Genomic DNA, 14,804 nt, shown 5'->3' on the forward strand with positions numbered 1-14,804 from the left:
CAGCCTTGACCCCAGGTTATGGCTGTACCATGTCAGAGCTGGCCTTGAGGATAGGTCGTCAACCCTTAGGGAAGAGAGAAGGAAGGACCTATTGCTGCACTGAGAGCCCTGAAAACATTTTTGTCATTGCACTGTAATTACACTTTTCTTCATGATTTACTTACTGTAGTAGAATTAATATGAAGAAATTGGAAACATTTGATTTTTGATACCTGAAATGTTTCAAATATAACTTCTTCTAATTGAAACAGTTTTAAAATTTTTTTAAAAAATAGCAAAATTTAGGATGATTTATTTTAAAAACTTAAATTTAGGATGATTTAAAGTATTATGCACTAGAAATAATTTTTAATGTAACTGCCAGCAAATTTCCATTTGTTCATCTGCAGCAACTGAAGTGAACTTTTCAGCCATATTCCCAGTGCATTTATTTTAATTTCCTTCCTGTCTCATCCTCTCTCAGTGGTAATCAGTTATTTAGAAATTTAACTTCCATCTGTCATGGGGGGCAACTTAAAAAAAATAAAAAAAATAATTATAAATTACATACCGACATTTTCAAAGCTTTTGAGAAGGACAATTCCACTGCCATTAGCCAGAGCTGTGTTTCTAACTCCCTGATGTGCCTTTAAATATCTCATTCACTATATTAAAAAAATCCCTCATCAAATTGTTGACATTTTCTATTTGCTTTTGCTCATCCACATCATCTCTTGACTAGAGCCTGTCTTATGAGACATAAAACTTTTACTTGTTGACTTTAAAGAACATGCTTTACACATGCATTACAAATTATGATAGCCAAGGAAAAAGTAAACTACTTTCAAATCAGCTTATAGACTAAAATTAATAGAAAGCTATAAACAAATTTCTGCAGAAAAAAAGGAGGTAGATCAGGGCGGGGAAACAACAGAGTATGACCAAATGTCAAACAAGACAAGGTACTATATTGATACTCATGTAAAAACAAAGGGAATTAGCTAGGAAGATGCCTTGCAGAGGGATCTAGATAGACTGGAACACTGGACAATGATTAATGGAATGAAATTTAACAAGTTGAAATGCCAGATTCTGCACCTAGGGCAGAGTAATGTCAGGCACAAGTATAAATTGGGAGAGGAGTGGCTGGAGAGCAGCCCTACATAAAGGGATCTGGGGTGCTGGTCGACAGCAGGGTCAATATGAGTCAGCAGAGTGCTCTGGCAGCCAGGAGGGCAAACCACATCCTGGGGTGCATCAAAATGGTATAACCAGACAGTCAGAAGAGGTGATTATCCTGCTGTATTCAGCATTGGTGCAGCCTCACCTTGAATACTGTGTGCAGTTCTGGGCCCCACAATTTAAGAAGGACGTGAAGGTCCTTGAATGTGTCCAGAGGAGGGCAACAAAGCTGGTGAAAGGGCTGGAAGGGATGTCCTGTGAGGAGGGGCCAAGGGCTTTGGGCTTGTCTAGTCTGGAGAAAAGGAGGCTGAGGGGCGACCTCATCCTCTCTACAGCTTCCTGAGGAGGGGAAGTGGAGAGGGAGGTGCTGACCTCTTCTCCCTGGTACCAGTGATAGGATGCACGGGAATGGTTCAAAACTGCACCAGGGGAGGTTTAGAGTGGACGTTAGGAAGCATTTCTTTACCGAGAGGGTGGTCAAACACTGGAACAGGCTTCCTAGAGAGGTGGTCGATGCCCCAGGCCTGTCAGTGTTTAAGAGATATTGGGACAGTGCCCTTAATAACATGCTTTAACTTGGTCAGCCCTGAATTGGTCAGGCAGTTGGACTAGATGATCCTTGTAGGTCCCTTCCAATGGAAATATTCTATTCTATTCTATTCCTATTCTATTCTATTCTATTCTATTCTATTCTATTCTATTCTATTCTATTCTATTCTATTCTATTCTATTCTATTCTATTCTATTCTATTCTATTCTATTCTATTCTATTCTATTCTATTCTATTCTATTCTATTCTATTCTATTCTATTCTTCACTGTCACAACTAGCTGGTAACAAGAGAGTATACGGAAAGCTAAGTAATGATCCAGGGAGTATAATGTTCTATACCTTCAGTAGCATGACCCTTGCTCAGCCTGGCCCTGGGATGCATACACCAAGGGAAGATTAACAGCTCCAGCAGAAAAACTTGAAGAAGCAATGTAAAGAGAAATGTTGATCTTTCCATACCCATAACTCTGAATTTATTTTCCACTTTTTCTTTTATGTCGCATTGCAACACATTATGGACAGGTATCCTGTCACCAACAGAGTATATGAGACATTTCAGTTTTGGGGAGAACTATGGAAAGTGACTCTTGTCATACAAGGTAGCTTTTGTCACTGGTGTGGGCATTGCATGAAGCTGTTGAGCTCTTGCTGATAACATTTGTGAAGCATATAGCTGTTTTAACAGACTTTGCTGAGAGGAAACATTAATTCTGTTAACAAATCTATTCCACCACCAAATTGTAATATGAGATTTGAAAGAAGTCCTAAGTAAAGCAAAATGCTTTTAGTCTAATAATAACTCTGAGAGTTTGGAACATTTCAAATAATAAATCAATAATATACAATTCAATATAGTGTATTTCCAGAGCAGAATAAAAGAGGTGGTGTTAAGGGAGTAGCATAATTGAGATGTAATTTAAGTGATAAATGGTTATATACCTACTGGTTGTCCTTCCTGGATATTTGACACTTGAATTCTTCAAGATGTGTTATTTTTGTAATGTAATATGTAATAGTAGGTAAAAGCTAAGTGCATTTGTGTATTTAACTTTAAATACAGTTTTTATTTACAGGACATATTCCTACCTTACCTTGCAATCTCAGATGACAAATTTGATTGAACATTTTGTTGCAGTAGGCTCAGTGTAGCTCTCATAAGAAACACGCTCATTTCTTTAGCATAGAAATCACATGGGTTTAGTGGTATTTATGTGATGGATTCATAACAGCTTTATAATAGTTTAAGAATTACATTCTGTATGTTAGTTTAGATGTTTATGAACATACCAACTTAATTTACAGAAGCTCTGTTAGAAGTGACAGACAGAAAGGAAAAGGAATAGCTCAGTATAAGCCATCCATCAACAAATATGCAGAAGTCACTGAGAAACAATAAAACCTACGAAAAAATCCCTGAGACATAAGCAATAAGACAAGAATGACATTTAAAAACGAACCTTTGCAAGAGGGATTTCTGCTTGTGAAAATTAGACAGACATAAATTCTGCCTGAAGATTTGGAAGGTGCCTAACTAATTTACTGGCAGGAGGTGATAAATCCTGACATAATACAGACATAGATGCAGAGTGCTGTTTCTAAATATTTTGTTTCTAGTTTAAACTGAAAACTACTCTCTTCTTAAACAGCTTATGAGATCACTGAAGGGAAGAACAGAAAGAAGTTGGATTTAGTTGGATTTTCCAGGTAAACCGATTGATAAGTCATACTGTAGGCTGGGACCTAGTCTAAAAGTGGAGAATTGTAAGAATTTATCCTGTAATAGGAAACCTGAAAATTAAGGGTGGTACTCTGAGAGAATGCAGAAGGGGGATAAAGGTGCTGCTGTGACAATTACAAGTTAATCTTTCTGTGTCAATCTTTAATGATGACAAAAATAAACATAGAATCATAGAATCATTTACATTGGAAAAGACCCTTAAGATCATCAAGTCCAACCGTTAATCTAACTCTGTCAAATCCACCACTAAACCATGTCCCCAAGTGCCACATCTACACATCCTTTAAATACCTCCAGGGCTGGGGACTCAACCACTTCCCTGGGCAGCTTGTTCCAATGCTTGACAACCCTTTTGGTGAAGAAATGTTTCCTAATATCCAATCTAACCTCCTCTGGCACAAGTTGAGGCCATTTCCTCTTGTCCTATCACTTGCTATGTGGGAGAAGAGACCAACACCCACCTCACTGCAACCTCCTTTCAGGTAGTTGTAGAGGGCGATGAGGTCTCCCCTCAGCCTCCTTTTCTCCAGACTAAACCCCCCCAGTTCCCTCAGCCACTCCTCATAAGACATGTGCTCCAGACCCTGCACCAGCTTCATTACCCTTCTCTGGACACACTCCAGCACCTCACTGTCTTTCCTGTATTGAGGGGCCAGAAAGTGAACACAGGATTCGAGGTGTCATTAGGGCCGAGTACAGGGGGATGATCGCTTCCCTAGTCCTGCTGGCCACACTGATACAAACCAGGATGCTGTTGGCCTTCTTGGCCACTTGGCCACACTACTGGCTTGTATTCGGCTGGCTGTCAGCCAACACCCCCAGGTCCTTTTCTGTTGGTCAGCTTTCCAGCCACTCATCCCCGAGCCTGTAGTGGGGTTGTTGTGACCCAAGTGCAGGACCCGGCACTGAGCCACGCTGAATCTCACCTATCTAATGCTAGATAATGTATGCAGAAAAATCTGTTTTTTAAAGCTTTCTGCTTATGTTTTTCTGGAAACTTAATAATGTTTAGCATTACTGCAACATCTTTTAGCATGGCATAATCTTTCCTTTGTAGCTATTGCTACTGCAGCATAAAAATAATACTTTATGTTTTAATAGCATGGGGATGGTTTCTAGTGCTCTATAGACAAAAATATTTCTTGGTTAACTTGTTTTTACTTATAAAACGAACTAGTCTCTTGTCTGTGATCTTCTCTGTAATTAAAAAAGAGAAAAGACTCTGTTAAACTTCATATTGTGCATTTCATCTGTTGCTATATATCATGCCACAGTTGCTTCAGTTGCTACATTGTGCCACACTGATGTAAGGATTTATTAAAAATTATTCTTGTTAAAATAGGCAAATTATAGAAAAATATAAGCTCTCTAAAGCATAAATATAGGTTTGTACTGTCTGGAGGGATTACAGGAAACAAATTATGCATTTTGTTTAATCTTTATTTTATGATATCGCTACAATTTTAATTTTCAGTGGCACAAAATGTGATAAGGATTGTAGAAGCTGCTTTTGGTCACATTTAAAATTGACAACTGATGGGTGGATAATTGGAACTTTTGTAATCTTGCATAGATTTAAGAATTACTTTTTTTGACTCAAGCACATTAAGTGAATATTCTGTTGAAATAACTTGTAGAGGAATAATTAACAGTGCTGACATTTAAGTTGTCATTCAGGGTTTCAGAGTTAGCAATTGAGAAGATGACATGGGAGTTCACATTACCCACTTGCATAAGAATGGATTCATATAGAATGCAACACTACATTGGTTATATTAAGATGGTATTTTCAGGTTATGGTTGGATGATCGTGTAGTCTGCCCTAACTAATTTTATTTATCTTTGGGTTCACTGTTTAGTTTTCTAATGATATGAATGTAATTATTTTCAGAATTAGCATTGGGGTACAGCAGTAGTGCAATTAAAATGTATTGCTATGTTGCCTTCTACAGAAGTTCATTATGAGGCCTGAGCTATTTGGCTTGTCTGGCAAAGTTAAGCCCCCATTTGACTTGACTGTACAGGGGTATTTGGTCAGTCAGGTTAGGAACTTAGAGGCAGGCAGATATGATACTGGCTATGTCACTCTTGCTTTTCTCTAGAAACAGAAAACTGCTTTTTAACAATCTAACAACTCAACCTGACCTTGAGAGTCATCATTCTATTTAGAGTGCAAATAACAGTAACACAACATTTGCTTACTTTCTTTGCTTTCTGCAGGCTCGTGATAGCTTATGTGCTCGAGGCTGAGTTTGGGCTGAGCAAATACTGCACCTACTTGAACATCAAGTTCTGCTTAACTGTTGTCAGTTCACAGTGAAATTTCACATAGTATGAGTGCTCCTTGCAGGGCTGACTGCATTCAGATATGTAACAGCAACAGCAACAATGGAAACTTGCTTCAGCTTGCTGGAAAAAGCAAAAGCAGGCAAGGCTTTCCTATAGAATTTGAGATAACAGAAGTACTCTGCATTTCCTAAAAGCTGAAAATGAGGGCTGAAGTGCTCTCCCACTCTTCAGCAGAGGAACCAGATGACTTCTAAGGGTAGAGCCTTAATCCTTGACTTTCCCTCCCAACCTGCACACCACCACCTCGTAAGACCACATTACAGCTTTATTGCAGGCATCACTAATTATTATATTGTAAGCACTATGCTGTTATCCAAAAGAATAACTGGTCAGATATAAGCCACAGTCGATTTAGTTTTTATTGAGAGTAGTTGATCAAATTAGAGGGGAAAAATGTGCAGGACCCATGGGGAAACACAAACATATGTGTGCAAACACACACAAACACAAATGTGCACTTGAGTCTTTCACCTGTTCTGGCTGATTGACTGGCCAGGGCAAAAGATTCTTCAAGAGGCAGGGCTCTTGAAGCATCCAATCTCCCAACTCAGTAGGCGTGCCAAGAAAAATATTACAGCTGACTGATCTTTGCCCTTTCATAGCTTTGGGGTTGCTTGGCCAAGTTGCCGCTGGACATTTCTGGGGCATTAGGCAGAGTTCTCCTCAAAGCATCTGCTCTTGCTGACCTCCCTGGCTGAACTTGGCTGAGCCCTCTTGGGGTGGGAGCTCACTGGTACATTCAAACCTTCTACCTTCTGCTACTTGCTGGTTCCAACCTGACCTTGACCAAGTCTCAAGGCAAAGCAATGAAGATACCAACAGCAAAGACAGTGTATATCCAGAGAATGGTTTTCTGATGCTACTGATATCAAAGGCTGTTTTTACCTGGACATTGTCCAATTTTATGTTTTTCTCATGAAGGAGCATCACTGTTGAGTTTCAAGAACTTCAGTCTCTGATTAGTCACCTTTTCCAATGCCCTTCCTAGGAAACAGCAATTCGATCTGTTTTTCTTTTGTGTACATACTTCAGAAGCTGATACCATTACTGTAAAGTGTTGACAAGAAAGTAGGAAAGAAGTCAGCCCTGGTTTTATTCTCTGGCCTTTGAGAAAAGAGATTTATTTTCTGCTTACTTCTTCCTGTCTGAAACACAAGACTCAAGAAAGAAGATGGTCCTGTAGCAGCCCTCACAGACATCAGTGTGATGTGTGAACGAAAAGAGGATTAAGGGAAGAGCTGGGAAAGGCTGAGGAAGGACTAGGTAGATGAAAGAATAAGGGGAATGGGAGCAGTGCTGGTGCAGACAGGGTAGATAGAAAGCACATGTGTGAAGGGAATTGGGAGAACACTAGTTTGCTGTGAAGTAAGAGGAATGAGATTTTGCCAATACGGATCAAAAGCACCTTTGTATATTTGGGGCTGTTTGGGATGCTAGTTGCTAGCTATATGCACACTGGTGCTGGGCAAAGGAGCATGCAAAAGACATATCCCTAATACAATGTATATGCTTTTTGATCCAATTTTATGATGTACCTCTGTTATATAATTGTTGAGTCCATCGTGCATGCAAGCTCACTGTCTTTCATTGCTCTGTTGCTGCTGGAGCAGGAAAGGATTACAGGTCACTGTAACAGAGGACTGAACAAATATGAAATGGAGAATCAATCCTCCTTTCAAACTTTTACAAGAAGTATGAAGGAGAAAGTTTGAATGGTGAATATAGTTTTATTTCCAGAACTTCATTAGCTACTGTCATAACGTTCCATTAAAACCAGATGTACTGTGGACATAGGTCTGCAGAGAAGGTCTTGGTTCATTAAGAACTTAATTGTTTTCTAAATAACTAAATAACATGGTTATTTAGTAACATGAGAGCGCCCATGGAATTGCTCTATAGTGATCCTTTCACAATCTTGAATATTCTTCCTCTGCCTTAAACCAATTCCAGTTCCATCTCTTTATATCAATCCTTCACAGCTATCTTGTACATTCTTGTTTAGGAACATTCAGATAAAAAATAACCTGTGACTAGAAATGCTGTATTCTGCATCCTCTACCATCTCAGGAAAGGCTCCACATTTCTTCCCTTTCTGGTGCCACTTTTCAGATCCAGCTGTAGAATAATTATGTTATTGACTTTAAGGTTGTCTAATCATATGCTGTAAGCACGGGGGTTTGCATAGGAGATCAGTGCCCAAAATGTCCTTGTTTAGTCTCTTGTTCTGACTGGTTTTGTATTCCTGACTAATATCTGATTGCTGCAATCTATAATTGAGTGAATATACTTTTCTTTATGAATAGCTTGTCGGTGTCCTAGAATCCTCTGGGACAAAGGCAGCTGCATACATATAAGGTGTTATTAGTATTTTCCATCTTATCAAAAAAAGTCCACAGCTGGGGAGATATTAAAGCAATATTTTCAGCTCTCCACATTCCCAGTAGTTTAAATTGAAAAACCAAATATAAAATTGCTGACTAAAAATAGCTTTCCCTCCTCAATACATAGTATTATAAAGAACCTCCTGCATTACCTACTCTCTTAGGCCATAATGATCTTTAAAGGCCAATTCTAATGATCTTTATATACAGGCTAGATTTTATTGACTGAAAGAGTGGCGCTCTTCTGGAGATTTCCTTCAGCAGGCAGATAGAGCTCACTGGTGTAAGTATTTTTTGGGTCTTTGTCCAAGATTTTCTTTTATTTAGTTTCACTTTTCCCACCCAAAAAATTCCTTCTCCTACATAATGTGTAGACCAGTGGGATGGGGTCAGCCACACCTACATTTCAGCAATTTTCCTGAAGCATTTAATGCTTCATGCCAGAACCGTGCACTTTTGTCAGTGGAACTATTCAATAGGATAACTGATCACCTGAAGTATCAGAGGATGCTTGAAAACAGTCAGTCTGTGTGGATTTTAGGACTTCGTATATATGGTTACTGCAGAAAAAGAAACTGTGAAGGCCAAATTTATACCGTCATAACCTGTAGCAGATAGAGAAAGAGGGTGGTTCTGTGAACTCATGAGTTCTGGACTCAACTCTGAACTTTGTCATAGGCTTCATAAGCTTTTCAGCAAACCACTTGGATTAATTTCCAGAAAAGGAAAATCGATATAATATTAATTATATTCTCATTTGTCTATCTGTCCTTTATCTTTGTCTGTTGCAGCAATGACCATTTCCTATTTATTGTACATGCAATATTTAGGGAACAGAGTCCTGGCTAAGTTAGCAAGTCCTCCCATTACATCCAATAATTCTCTTGGCTGGGATTCAATAACTCAGTGGCCATGACATTAATTATTCATATACATTTTTCATTCACGGATTGTTCTTCTTACTCACTTCAGCAAAAGTAGTTTAATGAAATTTCATCTTGCCTGATAGAGAAAGATAAATCTAAGCCAAAGTAACATTTCTGTTAATATGCTATAATGAAAAGGCATTCTGCATTCTCTTCCTGTTTTCCAGTGTAGTTCAACACATTTCATCAATCATTTTACAAAATGACTCTTAGAGGTGTATTGAAATCAGAAGGATTGCATTCAGATTATCAGAATCAGTGGGATATTGGAAATTTTCATATGGTCTTTAAGCATTGCTACATCTGGAAATTAGGTTTTTAATATGCTTTTCAGTTTATTTGTTTAAATAATATTTTCTTTGTGTAGAAACATTGTAAATGTCTTTGTTGCAGTTTAGCATCTTTGTGCTGAAAAGCAGCCAGATTCGACCATTTAAGATTAAACTGCTTTGATGGTTCTTGTTATAGTGTGTAAAGGGTTTTTCCCACAGAGTTTTCTGCTGGAAAAATTCCACAGAGCAAGCATCAACTGACATGCCGATAAAGATTTCTTTGTGTTCTCCTTGCATTTTTTCAAACCTTGGGAAAAAAAGCTTTCATTCTTTTGAGGTGTTGAATTCTTTATCAGTGCATAGAGAGTAACCATATTTGCAAATTTACAGAGTGCTTTCCAAAAAGATTCACAACATTGCTCTTCTTTCCTTAAGGTTTGGGAAGTGAATGTTACTCTTCTTTTAAGAGCACTCCCAAGCCACATGGCTAGTCATCTGTTACTGCCACATGGAGCCAAATCTGTGAATATTTCTGTTTCTGCCTCCTGCATCTTTTCAGGGTGTAGTAGGTTATTTTTCATAGTTATAAAACTTGACATGTGTTGATGTACAAATGGTGGATTCGGAGATATCTTCTGTCACTTCTAGTGTGTACTCAGGCTTATAATTCTTCATCCTTCTCCCTGTCTGGAAAGCCAGTTATTATTGGTATATGTTTGGTGTGTGCATAGTTTGTGTAAGGTACAGTGTGCATAGTTGGTGTAACACAGAGTGAAGCGGCCTAAGGTGAAATCTTTGAATCAAGAAGAGGATTCTACTCAGCTATATTTGAAAAAAATGCCTGGTCAATTGATAATACATTATTTTCCTATTAAGCAGTTCCTTTTTACAATTCCCTTTTTGTTATCTTTTTGCACACATAAACGCTGTACTATTAGCTTCAATAAAGACAGATTGTCTGTTGCTACTAAGGATTTTTCCAAGGTCTTATCATCTTTGTACCTCAATAACCCCTTGCAATGATTTACTTGAAAAAATAATTTTGTAGCTGTTTAACTTACACAAGGCCAAGCATAGATTTAAAAACTATTTTATAATTCTTTCAAGCCAACTGTGTAAGCATTTTTTATTTCAGTCAAGTCAGGTTCAACTGCATTACTTTTATTTCATTAAATATCTTTTCTATAGCAGTAGGTTCTGGGTGCCAAGTTGTGTTCTAGACATTTTAACAAGTTACTGTCTAGCAGCTGGTTCATAGTATAGCAGCTGTTTCATAGTAATTTCACATTTTTGTATTCTTGATATGCAACAAATGGGAAGTAACTTAAGCTGGTTTAGCCCTCAGTTAAGGAAGTTTCTGTTAGATTCCTCCCATAGAAATTTTATAATTTAAGAAGACGAATCATAGAATCATAGAATAGTTTGGATTGGAAGTGACCTTTAAAGGTCATCTAGTCCAACCCCCCTGCAATGAGCAGGGACATCTTCAACTTGATGAAGATGAAGAACAAAGGAGGAAAAAAAGAGGGTTGCTGTATATTCCATGATTTTTCCACTGTCTTTTTGAACCCAAGATAAATGATATGTAGGAAGTAAAGAAGAATACAGACAAACTATGTCAATTTTTTTACTTACATTGTATCAATTTATGGTGGGTTGACCCTGGCTGGACATCAGGTGTCCACCGAAGCCTCTCTATCACTCCCCTCCTCAGCTGGAGAGGGGAGAGAAAAATATAATGAAAGCCTTGTGGGTTGAGGTAAGGACAGGGAGAGATCACTCATCAATTACCATCACAGGTAAAACAGACTCAGCTTGGGGAAGTTAGTTTAATTTATTACCAATCAAATCAGAGTAGGATAATGAGAAATAACACCAAATCTTAAAAAACACCTTCCCCCACCCCTCCCTTCTTCCTGGGCTTAACTTCACTCCTGATTTCTCTACCTCCTCCCTGCCACCAGCACAGGGGGGATGGGGAATGGGCGTTGTGGTTGGTTCATTGCACTTTGTCTCTGCCACTCCTTCCTTCTCAGGACTCCTCACACTCTTCCCCTGCTCTAGTGTGGGCTCCCTCCCACAGGAGACAGTCCTCCACAGACTTCTCCAACGTGAGTCCTTCCCACAGCCTGCAGTTCTTCACAAACTGCTCCAGTGTGGGTCCCTCCCACGGGCTGCAGTCCTTCAGGAACAGGCTGCTCCAGCGTGGGTCCCCCACGGGGTCACAAGTCCTGCCAGCAAACCTGCTCCAGAGTGGGCTCCTCTCTCCATGGGGCCACAGGTCCTGCCAGGAGCCTGCTCCAGCGTGGGCTTCCCACAGGGTCACAGCCTCCTTCAGGCATCCACCTGCTCCGGCGTGGGGTCCTCCCCGGGCTGCAGGTGGGTCTCTGCTCCACCATGGACCTCCATGGGTGCAGGGCACAGCTGCCTCACCATGGGCTGCACCACGGGCTGCAGGGGAATCTCTGCTCCGGGGCCTGGAGCACCTCCTGCCCCTCCTTCTTCACTGACCTGGGTGTCTGCAGAGTTGTTTCTCTCACATATTCTCACTCTGTTCTGCTGCAGTTGCTGTCGTGCAGCAACTTTTTTCCCTTCTTAAATATGTTATCCCAGAGGCGCTACCAGAGTTGCTGATGGGCTCGGCCTTGGCCAGTGGTGGGTCTGACTTGGAACTTCTCAGAGAAGCCACCCCCTGCAGTCCCCCCTGCTACCAAAACCTTTTTATGCAAACCCAAACCACAGTTTTGTAATATATGTATTGCATAAAAACATATTTGGTACATACGTGTGTTTAAGATATCTATACCATTAAAGCACCAATTAACATTAATACCTAGATGTCATTTAGGTATGCAACAAATTGCTAAAAATCTGGTTTAAAATAATGTTTCTTTTCAATTATTCTAGGTCAAATGAAGTTAATCAAAGTCTCAAGATTATAAAGGTCTATGTAGTAGTTATCTACAGCTGAAATTTCTGTCTTTCTGTCCCTTGACAGTCCATGAGAAGAGACAAGCATTTCTAGGCCCAATTCATCTCTTCCTAATATATGTATCTAAATTGAGGTGGATGAAACTTGCCTTCAGAGTCCCTGTTTCTGTGGGAAACTATAAAGGGAAGTTAGGATGCCTAGTTCACATGTAAAACTGTATATTATATGTCTAAAGCTAAATGAACTAAATTTTAAACTCAGGAAATACTTTTCACATCAGTGGGATACTTTCCACCATCTAAAGTAATTAGAATAGCAGTAAATACTGCACAGGCAGTTTGAATATATAGTCCTATTACTTAATGTGTCATTCCTTTCTTTAAAGATGCTGCTGCTAATGAAATGATATGGGGAAGCTTGTCAAAACAGCGTGTCAGGAAGTGAAAAATGTGATTTAATAGAATTTTGATTCCTTGACTTGCTGTTTGTTTTTTTTTAAGGACTGCTGTTTTAATACAGTTTTGAATGCAGGGGAACGGGAAGTGATACGTACTTAATCTCAGCTTGAAAAGCAACCTTGTGGCATTTCTAAGAGTTAAGTTATTCAAGTATTGTTTATTTGGTTTAACTGTAGAGGACTGTAACTTCTCAGAGGACCCCAAAGCCGGATGATTATTGACGTTTTATTTTAGACATTTAGTTTTGAGTTCTAAGACTTTATATTGGGGTGTTTCTAAACAGCAGATAGTGAAGAAGAAGGTTTCCCCACTTAGAAGTTTTCTTCTAGATGTATTACACATAAATAATTCTGATTAAGAAGATAGTACTGCAATTAGGGTTGTGTGACTTTTGGAGTATTTTTATATTCTATCATTTTCACACTCTTTTCTGATGCCTTCAGAAATTGTTGCTACTTAGATGTGAATTGTTTGGCAAATCTGGTATCGGTTACTTTGGATGGTATAGATCTTACTCAGACATCATTGTTTCTAGAATAGCATTTATCCTCAGAGAACAGTTGTTTGTGAGTGGGACAGCGAGCTGTACCTGTTGAAATTTTTTGTTCACTTTAAGGCATTCTCTTTGAGTAAAAATAAATTTCAGCTTTTTTATCCATTACACTTCACTTGGGAAGCTGAAGTTTTTATTCTTATTTTATAATTTTGGAATAATTTTAACAAAAGGAAATATTGAAACAAACCCATCAGAGAGTGCTACAGTTCATTGTTTTGTGTATGTCTTTACTTGTGAATTTTCAATAACAACTTTGCTGGTAGGATCACTAAGTCACTCTCTTTCTGTTGTGTTATCGGCAGATCTTTTGCCAAGGTTGCAGTCATACCAATAATCAGTGGTTTTGATAATTCTGTCCTAATCCATAGGTTCTTTTTCAAGAATCCATATATTACATCTGAGTATTTTTTCTAATATCTTGAACAATCATTATCTTCTACAATATTATTGATTAGCTTTTACTTTTGACACAAAGTTAGTGTGAGTATATGCTGCTTTCTCAGATGATTATTCCTCTGTGATTGCCTTGCTTATTGAAATCTAAGGAACTTTGTGTTATTTTTTGAAGCTCTGTAACTACCAATAATGCAATGGTGTGTGCCACCAAATAATTTCTTTTTCATCTGGACGTGTTCCTCTGACCTTGATTATTTTCCTCTATGTTTCATATATTCTAGCAGGTATCTCAGTTACCTTATGGTGTCTACTATGGTACCAGAAATCAGTGCTTAGGCACCTGAACCCTTTTTTTTTTCCTGTTTATCCTCAGCAAAAGAACTAACTGATTTTTGCTGTTTTGGAAATGGGATGAAAAGATCACTTTGGCCTTCTGATTTATTGGCTCTACTTCTCCGTGGTTTACGCAGATGTTCCAGCATGCTATAGCTCCCTTGAAGTTCATGCACCAGCCTTCCATTCCTTTTCCTTTTCCATCCAGAAAGACTGACTATGCTTTATAACACCCTTTCCTCAAGGCAAGGGTGTTATAAATAGAAGAGAAAGCTGTGTATCTTCTGTAGAGTAGCTGTGTATCTTCTGTACAGTAAGTTATGAATTGTCTTAGGTATGCAATATTTTTAGAGATTTTTTCCTGAAATTTATTTTCAACTAGAAAGACTGATTAACTTACATCAATTTTATTTCTATTATTTCTTTTTTCTATTTTTTTTTCACCTTGTCCCCTCTATGCTTTACTTATTTATTTGCATTGTAGTGACTCCTACAAGATACACACAGGATCTGAAGCCTTGTTTATCAGACATTATACAGAGATCCCTGCTCTAAAAGTTTATATCAAGAAACAGAGAAAACAGAATCAGAAGGCATGGACTTTATTCCTAGTTCAAAATTCAGCATTTTTTTTTTTCTTTGCTTATCTATAACAAACATCATAGGAGTTATGATATATTAAAAATGTATACTTTTTTAGCAGACTGTTCAACCCGACCATCTTCATTTGGCAGTTACCATTAGGTATCT

Source organism: Strix aluco, chromosome 2 (assembly GCF_031877795.1).
Source record: "Strix aluco isolate bStrAlu1 chromosome 2, bStrAlu1.hap1, whole genome shotgun sequence".
Lineage (NCBI taxonomy): Eukaryota > Metazoa > Chordata > Aves > Strigiformes > Strigidae > Strix > Strix aluco.